Source organism: Schistocerca cancellata, chromosome 5, assembly GCF_023864275.1.
Source record: "Schistocerca cancellata isolate TAMUIC-IGC-003103 chromosome 5, iqSchCanc2.1, whole genome shotgun sequence".
Lineage (NCBI taxonomy): Eukaryota > Metazoa > Arthropoda > Insecta > Orthoptera > Acrididae > Schistocerca > Schistocerca cancellata.
In genome coordinates, this window is record NC_064630.1 from 49,704,571 (window position 1) to 49,718,868 (window position 14,298).

Sequence of the window (14,298 nt, forward strand, 5' to 3'; positions counted from 1 at the left end):
GATATAGTCAGAATCAGTGAAGCTTGGTGGCAGCAGAAAGAGGACTTCTGCTCAAGTTCAAATGGTTCAAATGGCTCTGAGCACTATGGGACTTAACATCGGAGGTAATCAGTCCCCTTTCTGCTCAAGTGACTACAGGGTTATTAGTACAACGTCAAATAAATGTACTGCACGAGTGCGTTTAATAATGAATAAGAAAATAGAATGTGGGTAAGCTACTATCAACAGCGTAGTGAACGTATTACCGTAGCCAAGATATATACTTTAAGCAGTTAAGAAATTGTAAAAGGTTTGCTGCTATATAGGCCTAAAATGTGACGAAAAGCAGATGGAAGAAATTTACCGTGTTAAATTCTTGGGCTTAGAGTTTGATATTAAATTTAACTTGGATGAGCGTATCAGAGAACTGCTGAAGTGCCTTAACAAATCACCGTTTGCTATGCGAATGTTGTCAGACACTGGTGATAAAAAACAAAGAACCTAGCGTACTATGCTTACTTTCATTCCATAATGCCATAGGCGATTCTTTTCTGGGGTAACTCATGAAGCCGAGCTAAAATTTTCTGAACCTAAAAACGTACAATACGAATTATTTGTGGTCTGAAGTTAAAAGCGTTCTGTAGAGGGCAGTTTCAGAAACTGGGGATACTAACTACTGCTTCCCAACACATTTATTCTTCAGTGAATTTTGTCATTAAAAATACGTACTTCTTTTAAACCAACAGCTCAGTTCATGGAATCAGACTTGAAAAAAGAATAACTTCTTACTTCGATTCAGAAAGGTGTCCATTATTGAACAATACGCTTTTTCTATAACGTGCTAGTAGCCATAAAAAGTTTTATGTCATTTTAAATGGCAATAATGCTTAAGATTTTTTTTGACCGATTCCACATCCACAACGGCCATTTCATTTGGGATCTGTGGAAGGTATAGTAGCATGTCTGTTCATATTTAGTAAATATTTATTGTGGATTCTTGTTTTCAGACATTTTTTACATCCCAGAGGATCTCCTAACTGTGGATATTTTGGAACGAAAAGTACATCTATTATCTAACCTGACCTAATCCAACAGACACAAAGCACGCTTCTATGACAGTAGTACAAGTTTATATGTCAATTAGATGCGCAGATGATGAAGAGATTGAAGAAATGTATGATGAGATTCATGAAATCATTCGGATACTTCATGGAGACAAAAATTTAATTGTAATGGGGGACTGGAATTCAATGGTAGGAAAAGAAAGGGAGGGGAAAACGGTAAGTGAATGTGCCCTATGGAAAAGGAATGAAAGAGGAAGCTGCCTTGCAGAATTCTGCACAGAGCATAATGTAATCATTGGTAACACTTGGTTTAAGAATAGTGAAAGAAGGTTATATACATGGAACAGACCTGGAGATACTGGAGGGGCTCAGAATGATTATAAAAAGGTAAGACACAGGTTTGGGAATAATATTTTAAATTGTTGGATTTTTCAGGGGCTGGTTACGAACTCTAGATTAACTGAGTAAATTGCGAAAGAGTTAAGAAATTAAGGAGATGGGAACTGGGTAAGTTGAAAGAACCAGAGGTTGTTGAGTGTCTCAGAGGGAGCATTAGGCAGCGGTTGACTAGAATAGAAGAAGAGATTACTGCAGAAAACGAATGGGTAGCTTTAAAAGATGTAATAGTCAAGACAGAAGAGGATCAAAAACGTAAAAAAACAAAGCCTATTAGAAATCTTTAGATAATAAAAGAAATACTGAATTAAATTAATGAGTGCGGGAAAGTTCAGTTTGTTGTGTGATGTAGTGCGGATTCTTAATCTCTTTTCCTTTCTGTAGTCTGAGAGAAGAATAATGCTGGATCTCACCAACTGTTTTACTTAGAGTAAATCTATTTCGGTAGAAGAGACACCAAAAGCAAGGAAAATGATTGGAAACTTTGATAGGTGTCATCAAGGAACAGAGAAAAGAGTCTCATACTCTTCTACAAAACGTTGGAATGATTGAACTGCATAGCATACGTCTACTTGAATATAATAAACAACGAATGTAAAAAAACTAATTAACCGGAAAGCTGCACATGTAAATGATATAAGTTTTAGTTTTTCTTCGGAACTGCCCACTCGGTTTCAAAAAGGTTGCCCTATATGTGCTGAAAACCGTGATACAGTGTTTAAAAAACCACTCCGAAAGCGTTGCGGAATATTTGAAGTTCGTTCTTTCACTCAGAAACACACTCAGCTTGAGAAACCAGAGAACGCCATGATGATTTCGGTAGAAAGGTTGCACAACACAACAACCGAATTTTGTGTTTAGTACCTGCGGAAGTCCGTTATCATCAAAACTGCTATGCCAAATTAGTTCAGAAACCCTTCTCTGTTCGAAAAAGATGCCGCCTTCATGATACCAACTTTGATGCTGTTTTCCAAGACATACGCTGTTTTGTACATCCTTCACAGGAATGTCTGTTTTCACTGCTCGGTTTATTGCAGAAAGTCAATGACTGTCTTCCACAAGGAGACACAATCGCCACAAAAACTCTAAGAAACAAACTGACTGAACACTTCGGTTTTGGAGTCCTGTTTGCCACAACGCCAAACCTTCCCAACCCCATCTGTTACATTAGAACACGAATTTACGCAACTGATGGAAGGAAACATGCATTATATTTTCGACGTGAAACTTGCAACTGAGAAATCCCAATATTTTATTTGCATGCAGTTGGAGGCGAAGACAATCTTAAACTGAGAAGTGCGGGATTCAAATATTGATATTCCGATCTTGAGGAATACACACACAAGCGCGCGCACACACACACACACACACACACACACACACACACACACACACGTATATATAAATATATATATACATACACAGGCGGGCTCGCTCGTGCGCACTGCCAAAAATGGAAGCCTTAGACGTTACGCAACCTGGTAGCAAATATTTCAGATTTACTGCAGCTAGTGCGAAGGCACTTTAAGTCATGAGTACCTGATAATTCTTTTTCGATTTTCTGTACGTTATACTATTATTAACAACAACGGTCTACGGTATATCTAAAACATAACGTGGATAACAATCGGATTGTTTAAATGCACTCCACATAAAACGGTTCATAGGACTACTGCAGCGACTACGTGTTACGTGCCATCAGCAACAGTAGAATTTTTACAAGTTACGATCATAAACTTGTCGCACAATAAATTATACGCATAAAACTGACGAGAAACGTACTACGGATTTACTGCATTAATAACATATAGCTAATTTGTTGTCTGTTACAAGCTACTGACTACGTTGGTAAATATTATTACAGTCACCGTATGGGTTCCGCCCACGGGTGATCATGATGGAAATGACTATCGTGGGAGCGACAGAACACGAAACACTGCGTGCGCTTTTAGCACATATGTGATGTATGTAATACAAAAGCAAAAAACTTGGCATAGCCATTTCTTCACATTCCCGAAGAACACACCACAAATTTTCACGAGTACCTCTGAGCATAACCACTACTTAGAACGCATCGGTCTCATATTGCGCTATGAAAGTTGAATTTCTGTTTCATTTACGGTGAGAAAACTTTTTCCGAGGTACTAGGAACAGAAAATAAAATTCTGTGTCAATTTTTATTATGTTTTCATGTTAATATAATACGAGATATTAGTTTTATTTTGTACTGGAAAATTCGCTCGCTTCGCCGCACATTACGTGTTGATTCTCACAATTCAAAAATGGCTCTGAGCACTATGGAACTTAACTTCTGAGGTCATCAGTCCCCTAGAACTTAGAACTACTTAAACCTAACTAACCTAAGGACATCAGGGTTTACTGCAGCAGGGGATACAACCCGTCGGCTTTGAACAATGACGTCATTCCTTAGTCATAGATCGTAATGTCTTCACTTCGAGGCATAGATAATAGCGATCGCTTGATATTCGGTACATCATTAAACGTGTGATTTAATTAACTTAATTGTTAGTTTTTTATTCGGCCGGTACTTAATATTTTTCGTAATGATATTGAGGTAATGTGGATTGTGTTTTTTGGCTTTTAAAAAAAAAAAATCTCACGAGATAGAATAAACTGATCCTACTTTATTAAGCAATCAATAAAAAAACTAAACTAAAACACAACAGCTGTTGCTGTTATGTTTCAATTTCGTTTTTTTACTGATTGCTTAATAAAGTAGGATCAGTTTATTCTATCTCGTCAGATTTTTTTTTTTTTAAAGCCAAAAAACACTTTATCACCTACTGAAGGCAGCTACAACACTACGAAGAATCGCTTCTCGGATTTTGACAAGATATTGCTTAATAAAGTAGGATCAGTTTATTCTATCTCGTGAGATTTTTTTTAAAGCCAAAAAACACTATTGCTTAATAAAGTAGGATCAGTTTATTCTAGCTCGTGAGATTTTTTTTAAAAAAGCCAAAAAAACACTTATTAGCTACTGAAGGGAGCTACAACACTAAGAAGAATCGCTTCTCGGCTTTCGACAAGATCAATGTTTATCTCTCGCGCATTCCTTTGTTTCTCAACATTCTCCTCAGCTCTTTCATCTTTGTAATACATGCTCTCTGGCGACTTGTGACGTCATTGTTCAAAGCCGACGGGTTGTATCCCCTGCTGCACTAGACCCGGACATCACACACAACCATGCCCGAGGCAGGATTCGAACTTGCGACCGTAGCGGTCGCGCGGTTCCAGACTGTAGCGCCTAGAACCGCTCGGCCACTCCGGCCGGCTTCTCACAATTGATATATTGTTCTGCGACAGCCGTACGTTCCACATACATCGCTTCAGTTACCTTAATTACAAATGAAAGTAGTAACTTTAGTTACTTTTCTCACCCGCCACATCTTCTTCATGCACCATTCCTCGTGTTGTATAAGCCGCGGGTAGCAATCCTTTTTTCTTATAACCACTCCTGTTATCAGGACTGTAAACTGCATCGCGTTCACTCATTGCAATTCACAACCGAAAACGATAAACGTTGTTTCCCTGGCAACGCACTAAACGTTTACCATAATTCGCTCCACCAGAGAGTCCTGTGGTCGACATCGAGTGGCACGTTCGACAGATATCATTGGGGGCCCGCGATTTCGATAGGCAATCATTCTTGGAAATTACCGGCAGAGCAAACAAGACAAACGTCCCGAAGTGACTGCTGTTCATTTGTATACGCTACTCAAAGAGCAATTATTTGCAGCGCGAAAACAGTCAGAGAGTAAATAACGTGGCGGGAAAAACAGTCTCTAGCGAAAATATATAAAACGAAATAATGCATTGTTGTCCTCCGTAAACCTGTATGTTTAGAGAAATTATCCCCTAAATTTTCCAGCCACTCATAAGACGCTACTTATAAAAAACAATTATTCCACATTCGAACTTGTGATTTAGACACGGCGTGATACTTAAAGAGACCAAACTACCTACAATGTTTCTCGTGATGTGTTTCATATGCTGGTATACGGAGTGTTTCAGTTGGAGCACAACTGGAAAACGTTTCACATATATGGAACACGTATGCAGCAGGTTCTGACATCGATTGTTTGTATAAAGAGACGCTCTTTCATTTGCTGAAAGACATCGCTTACGTTCATTGATGCAGTGACGGCTCGTGTGTCAACAGTGACGAGGAGCAACTATTTCCGTGGAAAGTAATGTCTGTCATCTACGTTATCGCTCTATGGAGTTGATCTCCGCCTGCCTGAATAGATTACACATAAGAGAGCAAACTCAGCTTCTACGTTGCCGCTAGTCTCTAGCTGTTATGGTCAACTTATTTCTGACAACAGGACGAGAGAGGAGGATACAGAACAAGGAACTTGACGGTGCTGACAGACTGTCATAGCGAGAGCTAAACATGCACACATAAGAAATGTGCATTTTACTTTTCCGTATTGTTCATAATTAGGGCTGCCTTATTTAGCGGGGTCCTCGTCAGTACACTCTGAGATGGGGGTGCAACAATGAAGTAAAAATTTATTTAATATAAATACTCTTTGTTTAGAACACAATTATATGGAATTTGTTGCGGCAGAAGTAGTTGGTACACTTATATTTTTCGGAAGATTTCACCTGTTTCAGCAAGTCTCTTTTCTATTTTACGTATTTATACAACTCCACGCAAGTCAGCTTGTACTTAAATTGGCACAGTCCCTGGCAACGGTCGATTGTTTTCACCAGTCCACTGGACTGACATCAGCGAAAATTCTCTTTCCATAGTGGCTTTGTGTGCGGGAATAAAAACTAATTACTCGCATAATTTTAGCAGATGGCCTTTGCGTTCAAGATTTTCGGTTTTCTTAAGAAAGTAAATCCACGTGTCTTCCACGGAGTGTTTAGACTTCCATTCTTCCGAGTCACGGTTAGTTTCCACAAAGCTCTTTAGATACATACGTTCCTGAAAACGATTGTTGCCTGAAATCTTCACACCATTTTCAGTCAGGCACATAACAGTATTTTCAATCACCACCCAACCTGAGTGTGTATATACGTATATTTGCAGCATAGTCGACAGGACCGATTGTGGACCACTGGTACAGAGCCGAGTGGAGGTTGTGGATCAGAGGCTCAGACTGTTCTGCGACCGTATACGGTGCAGACACCCAGACTTGCACGATACAGTGGTTGGGTTTCGGGTTCTGCTTAACAGATCAGGAGTCCATTGCACGCAGGAGGCGGCTACACGGGTGCTGTGTGACGTGGACTGAGCGGTTTTCTTTAGGTTAACGTTAGAGAGTATAGAGGAAACACAAAAACAGCTTCGGTCTCAACGGGTGGATGTCGAACACAGGAAGAACGTAGATATAGGAATCAGTGATATAACAGCTGTCAATTGTTGAACCTGTATTAGGAAAGTATCAGAGTTTCACTCGCTAATAGAACGCACGGATGCTCAAATCGTTATAGGCACTGAAATCCGGGAAAAGCGGTGAATAAGTATTGTTGAAATTTTTGCGAAGGACCTGAATGTGTTCAGAAAGGATAGCCTAAATACAGTTGACGCTGTCGTGTTTGTCGCTGTTAAGCCGTCGGCACACGGACCGTGCATCCGAACGTTGAGCGTTGAGCGTGCCGAGTTTCTGACGTCATAGCGTGGAATAGCACGTTCGGGAGTCTTTCCGAACGTGCAGAGCAATATCTGGCATGTCAGATATTCTGAGCGTGCGTCTGAGCGTTGACCAATGAGATGGCAGAGCGCCACCTACGTCACACGCACGCCGTCTCCCATCAATACAGAGTTGTGAGGCGCCATATTGGCGTTCATTTCAAACCTATATGTATATATGCCGTTTCTGAACACCAGCAAATTGAGAATCACTGAAAAACCCGTTGTTAGTTGTGTGATTCGTTCCAATAAAATTGTGAGGAACATCATATTCGTGGCAAAAGAATTATTGTAACCTGCGTATTATGAGAGTAGGCTATTTGAAGGCAGCGACACACTGAAGGTCCACCAAAAACGCATTGTTCTTGGTAGAATTTGTTATAATTAAATTTCAATTAGTAACATAATTATCTACGATTAACGGTTTTAGGATGCCGCAATAGAATATGATTAAGTACGTCGAGTCTGTTAGAGGTTTAGCGTAATTGTTAGCGTCTCTGTTTTATAAGCTCTTTTTGTTGGGGCGGTGGTTCGCGTCTTAACACTACAAAAAATTTTTTCCTAACATTCGCATTAGTAGGTTCTGATACTTTATTATTAGTTTAATATAAGTATACGCTATAATATTTGATGTTATGTAAATATAAGTTCACCTTTTTTTGAGGGGTGACTTTGTTCGATTGGCTTAATCTACAGGACAGCTTGCGCTACTTGTATAAAGTTATTTTGTTCCTTTTTCTTTTACGCTTCGTAATTCACATGTTGCAAGGATTCTGCTACTGGGTAGGAACAGCGATCAAGTAAGCCTGACCCTGGAGTTTTACTAAAATGTGGGAATAATGGAATAATGTTTATCGTATGCAGGGAAGTATTCCAACTTGTACCTCGCTGTTTGTAATGTAACTGTTATAAGCCTGTGTCTTTATTGATTGGACATGGTACTTTCCTTTTCGTGGACGATGGAGAAAATGTGCGTTTTAATAGAGCTAACGTGGGAATTTTACGCACGCCCGTTGAGTAAATAGTGTGATTTACGAACTACTAGAAACAACTACCGCTTGAGTGCGTTGCGATCGCGTATACCACGTTGGGGCCCACGTACCGTATGCACAAGTCGCATCGTTCCTGAGCGTTCAGCAGCACGTTGAACTTCGCACGCTCAACGTTAACGTTCGACAACACGGTCCGTGTGCCGACGGCTTTAGAAATAGTACCGAAATTGTGGTTTAGTATGGGTAGAGGAGCCCAGATAGCCGTGCGGTCTAACGCACTGCTTTCCGGGCGGGAAAGTGTGCCGGTACCCGGGAAGAATCCGCCCGATGGATTAGTGTCGAAGTTTGGAGTACCGGCCAGTCTGTGGATGGTTTTTAAGGCGGTTTCCATCTGCCTCGGCGAATACGGGCTGGATCCCCTTATTCCGCCTCTGTTACATTTCGTCGGCGATTGCTGCGCGAACACTAACTCCACGTCTGCGCATACTATAATTACTCTACCATGCGAACAATGGAGTTACACTCGTCTGGTGTGAGACGTTCCCGGTGGGCGGGGGAGGGGGGGGGGTTCCACTGGGGGCCCAACTGCACAGTAACCTTGGGGTCGGGGTGGGGCGGCGGTGGGGTGAGTGGACTGCTGAAGCCCGTTGTGGGGTTCCAAAAAATATGATAGAATACAATGGGTAGAGATAATTCTCGGCAACCAGAATAAAATAATAATTGGATCCTTTTACCGACCTCCCAACTCATATGATACAGTTGCTGAAAGGTTCAAAGAAAACCTGAATTTAATTTCAAATATGTACTTTACTATACAATTATAGTTGGTGGTGACTAATTTACTCTCGATACGTTGGCGAAAATACATGCTTAAATCCGGAGGTACATATGAAATATCATCTGAAATTGTGCAAAACGCATCCCTTGAAAATTATTTCGAGTAGTTGGTTCATGAGCCCACTCGAATAGTAGATGGTTGTGAAAACACATTTGACCTTTTAGCAACCAATTAGTGAACGCAGGGTTGTCGTAGCGAGACTGGATATTGTAACTCCAAAATACTCCAAAACTAAGTGCAAAATACACCTATTGAAAACAGCTGAAAAAATTCACATCACACCTTCCTGAGACATAATCTTCAGTCTTTACAAATTAACAATGTAAGTGTAGACCAGTTGTGGATTGAATTCAGATAAATAGTATCGACATCAATTGAGAGATTTATGATAAATAAATGACGGTGCTGATCCCTCAAAACACTGTTACAGAAACAACGAAAAAAGCATGCTAAATTTAAACGAACGCAAAATCCCCAAGACTGGCGATCTTTTACGGAAGCTCGAAATTTAGCGCGGACTTCAATGCGAAATGCTTGTAACAGTTTACACAACGAAACTTTGTCTCGAAACCTGGCAGAAAATCGAAAGAGATTCTGGTTGTATGTGATAGACGCTAGCAGCAAGACACAATCAGTGCCTTCTCTATGCGATAGCAATCGAAATACTACTGATGACAGTACTGCTAAAGCAGTCACTAAACACAGTCTTCGGAAATTCCTTCACCAAAGAAGACGAAGTAAATATTCCAGAATTCGAATCAAGACAAACTGCCAACGTGAGTCGCTTGGAAGTAGATACCCTAGTAGTAGTGAACGCTGATGCAATCACAATAACCGCTCTCTCGACGAAATATCCGTACCCAAAGACTGGGAAGCTGCACGGGTCACACCGTTATTCAAGAAAGGCAATAGGAGTAATCCACTACAGACCCATATCATTAACGTCGATGTGCAGCAGCATTTTGGAACATACATTGTGTTCGAACGTTTCCCGCATCTCGTGGTCGTGCGGTAGCGTTCTCGCTTCCCACGCCCGGGTTCCCGGGTTCGATTCCCGGCGGGGTCAGGGATTTTCTCTGCCTCGTGATGGCTGGGTGTTGTGTGCTGTCCTTAGGTTAGTTAGGTTTAAGTAGTTCTAAGTTCTAGGGGACTGATGACCATAGATGTTAAGTCCCATAGTGCTCAGAGCCATTTGAACCATTTTTTTTGTTCGAACGTTATGAATTACCTCGAAGAGAATGGTCTATTGACACATAGTCAACCCGGATTTAGAAAACATTGTTCTTATGAAACACAACTAGTTCTTTACTCACACGAAGTGTTGTGTGCTATCGAAAAGGGATTTCAAATTGATTTCGCGTTTCTAGATTTTCAGAAGGCTTTTAACATCGTACCTAACAAGCGGCTTGTAACCAAATTGCGTGCTTATGGAATGTCGTCTCAGTTATGTGAATGGAGTCATGATTTCCTGTCAGAGAGGTCACAGTTCACAGTAATTGATGGAAAGTCATCGAGTAAAACAGAAGTGATTTCTGGCGTTCCCGAAGGTAGTGTTATAGGGCAACTGCTGTTCCCTATCTGTATAAACGATTTGGGAGACCATCTGAGCAGCCGTCTTAGGTTGTTTGCAGATGACGCTATCGTTATCGACTAGTAAAGTCATCAGAAGATCAAAACAAATTGCAAAACGATGTAAGAAAGATATCTGTGTGGTGCGCAAATTGGCAGTTGACCCTAATTAAAAGTGTGAGGTCATCCACATGAGTGCCAAAAGGAATCCGTTAAACTTCGTTTACGCGATAAATCAATCAAATCTAAAGGTCGTAAGTTCAACTAAGTACGTAGCAATTAGAATTACGAACAACTTAAATTCGAGAAGACACACAGAAAATGTTGTGGGGAAGGCGAACTAAAGACTGCGTCTTACTGGCGGAACATGTAGAAGATGTAACAGATCTACTAAAGAGACTGCCTACACCCCACCTGTTCGTCCTCTTTTGGATTGCTGCTGCACGGTGTGGCATCCTTACAAAATAAGATTAAGGGACTACATGCAGGGAGTTCAAAGATGGAAGTACATTTTGTATCATCGAGAAATAGGGGAGAGAGTGTCTCGGACATGATACAAGATTTGGGATGGACATCATTAAAACAGAGGCGTTTCTCGTTGCGGCATGATCTTCTCTCGAAATTCTAATCACCAACTTGCTCCTCCGAATGCGAATATATTTTGTTTGCGATGACCTACATAGGCAGAAACGATCATCATAATAAAATAAGGGAAATCAGAGCTCGCATGGAAAGATAAGGCGTCCTTTTTTTCCGCGCGCTATTCGAGAGCGGAATAATAGAGAATTAGTGTGAAGGTGGTTCGATGAACCTTCCGACATGCGGTCAGTTGTGGTTTGCAGAGCAAGTCTTCTAGAAGTGGGTATTGAACTTTTTGTGTCTTGTGGTTTGCTTTCTCGCCACTATAGCCCGGGCCACGTAGGACGGCGCTCCCGCCCATGGAGATAGAGCGATAGGGAAGCGTGGAGGGGATGAGGTTTGCGCATGCGTGGCGGCAGAGAGTGGGCAAACAAAAGTCCATGTTGCCGAACTGTGTTGCTGCGGACAACAATCAGGTTTATTCGCCTACGGCACATCGTATTATACATTCAAATCTATGAGGCATAATACATTTTAAAACCGATTTCGATCAGCCGTCTTCATGAGAGAAATCGTACTTCACGTCTTGAGGTTGTGTCCATTGCTCCACAGCAATTGTTTGTGTGACGTCGTAAGGCGAGAACAGCTGACGCAGCTTTTTGAAGACGTCAAGTACACTTAAGAAAAATCGACGATTGTCTAACGGCAAGATCTTCGAAAATGGTTGCAATAAATCCATTTATTGTGATTTGGATTCAAATGGCTCTGAGCACTATGGGACTTAACATCTGAGACCATCAGTCCCCTAGAACTTAGAACTACTTAAACCTAACTAACCTAAGGACATCACACACATCCATGCCCGAGGCAGGATTCGAACCTGCGACCGTAGAAGTCGCACGGTTCCGGACTGAAGCGTCTAGAACCGCTCGGCCACTACGGCCGGCCTGTGACTTGGAGTATATTATAAGTAAAAATGTAACACACAACGAAATAAACTTCAATCTCAAATCGAAACAACTGCTTCTACTCCATACTTTTTTAAAATGTGAATAACGCGCGTGTGTGGGTGTGTTTCTCTACATTTCAATGTAAATCACTATGCATAAAAAAGAATCACTGATAGCAAAGACCAATGCAAAAGACTATCGTAAAAACTGTCAGTATGTTATATTTTTCGGCGTCGACAGGCATTGTGAGTTTAAACTAATTTGTTCGACATTACAGTCGCAGAACGCATTTACGATCCACTGAACGAACTAGCTTTTAACTATCTTCTGTGAATAACGCGACGAGATGGTGACCGATAACGTCGGTAACCACCGATATCTTGACAGATAACCCTCCTATCATTTTGATGCATTTTCCAATTCGTGCCTTGAATATGACAGGGCTTTAGGTGTCGAAATATTGGAGTTTTTGGCGAATTTATCCGGCCGCATTCTCGCGAGTAACTGGAGCGTACAACACGCTGGGAAAAGCATAACTTCTTCTTGGTCAACATCATAATCTGAATACCTCACAGGCTACATATTCCCAATCAATAAAATCTAGGAAGTTCCGTGTACTATGTATGCAACTGATATTTTGACAAAGACATTTTTAATCGACGAGTCTTTAAAACCAAGAAAGATCACTTCTTTACAGTGTTTCAAAGTCTACATCGCAATACCATCTGCTATCCGAATCCATGACCGAACCATCTGATTGTAAATTTAGAATGACAGGTTCAAGGCTTTTATCCATCTCCACATCCATGCCCGAGGCAGGATTCGAGCCTGCGACCGTAGCGGTCGCGTGGTTTCAGACTGAAGCGCCTAGAACCGTTTGGCCACACTTGCCGGCGAAGGGGAATGTCGGCTATTGCTTCATACGCAAGTGTTTCAGTGTCTGTATCTTGAATGTTTTTTTTGTTTTTTTTTTTTCTTCATATAGCTTGTATCCTTTGCGCAAATTAATTCTGTCGTATTATACTGACAGCGATATGTAGGTAAATGCAAAATTGTGTGATCACACTCACGTTGTTCGGAATATTTTTATTTTTCAGCCAGAGGACGATATCCCCTTTCCTTGTGTTGGTACTTGCACGTTTCTCTGTTAACAGCTAAATGACAACTGGCATGGTAATTACAATGACCGACTTCGAAGCAAGGTATAAAAAGAATTGTTCAGTGAAACACTTCTTGAAAGTGACAGCTTCATTTCCGAATGGTAGTCACTACTGTATTTCTTACACTTAAATACAAGTTTACTGCAAGGAAACAAATGAGGAGAGCCAGCATGCAGAATAAGTATCCGAGAATCTTTTCCTATGGGAACTTGAAAACCGGCAGTACCATCACTCGTTTTCCAGCAGGTATTCATGGAAAGATTCTGATGCACCCATTTTTCGCCAACATAATACACCTTAGAACTATCTCCTCCTCTCCTATCGTGTCTCTTCATCAGGGGCGTGGTTCATGCTGCTTCTATGTCAATTGTTTCAATTAAAAACTCTCTTCTTAACATATTTGAAACCAATGTCTTTTAAAAGCCAATTTTCTCAGGCATAATTGTAACAAGTTTTTGGTATGTTGGGTATTCCCTTCTTACATACATTTCAAAAAAGAGGCGCTTTAAAATATCGTTGTCAAAATCACCTATTTGTATTACAGGTTTCACGCAATTTCGATGCTTTCCAGGCGACTCGAAAACAAATTTTCCTGGGGTTTCTACAGCTCCAACACTTTTGTTTACTATTATCTGTACGTTTCTAGGCGCTTCAGTCTGGAACCGCGTGACCGCTACGCTCGAAGGTTCGAATCCTGCCTCGGGCATGGATGTGTGTGATGTCCTTAGGTTGATTAGGTTTAAGTAGTTCTAAGTTCTAGGGGACTGATGACCACAGATGTTAAGTCCCATAGTGGTCAGAGCCATTTTTTGTACAGTTCCTTTCCGATACGTGCTTCTGCAGTTCGCTCTTGAGGCTTCAAAATATCAAATATAGAAGTATGGCTTTCATATTCACATTTGAAAAAGTTATGAATGCGGTACATAAATCTTGCTTGTCACGCATCTGCATCCACACGATAACTCTGCAATTCACGATTAAGTGCCTGGCAGAGCGTTCATACAACCACCTTCAAGCTGTTTCTCTGCTGTTCCGAACGCTTTTATCTTTCCGTACGTGTCCTAATATCTCTTATTTTATTATGATGGACATTCCTCCTTATGTAG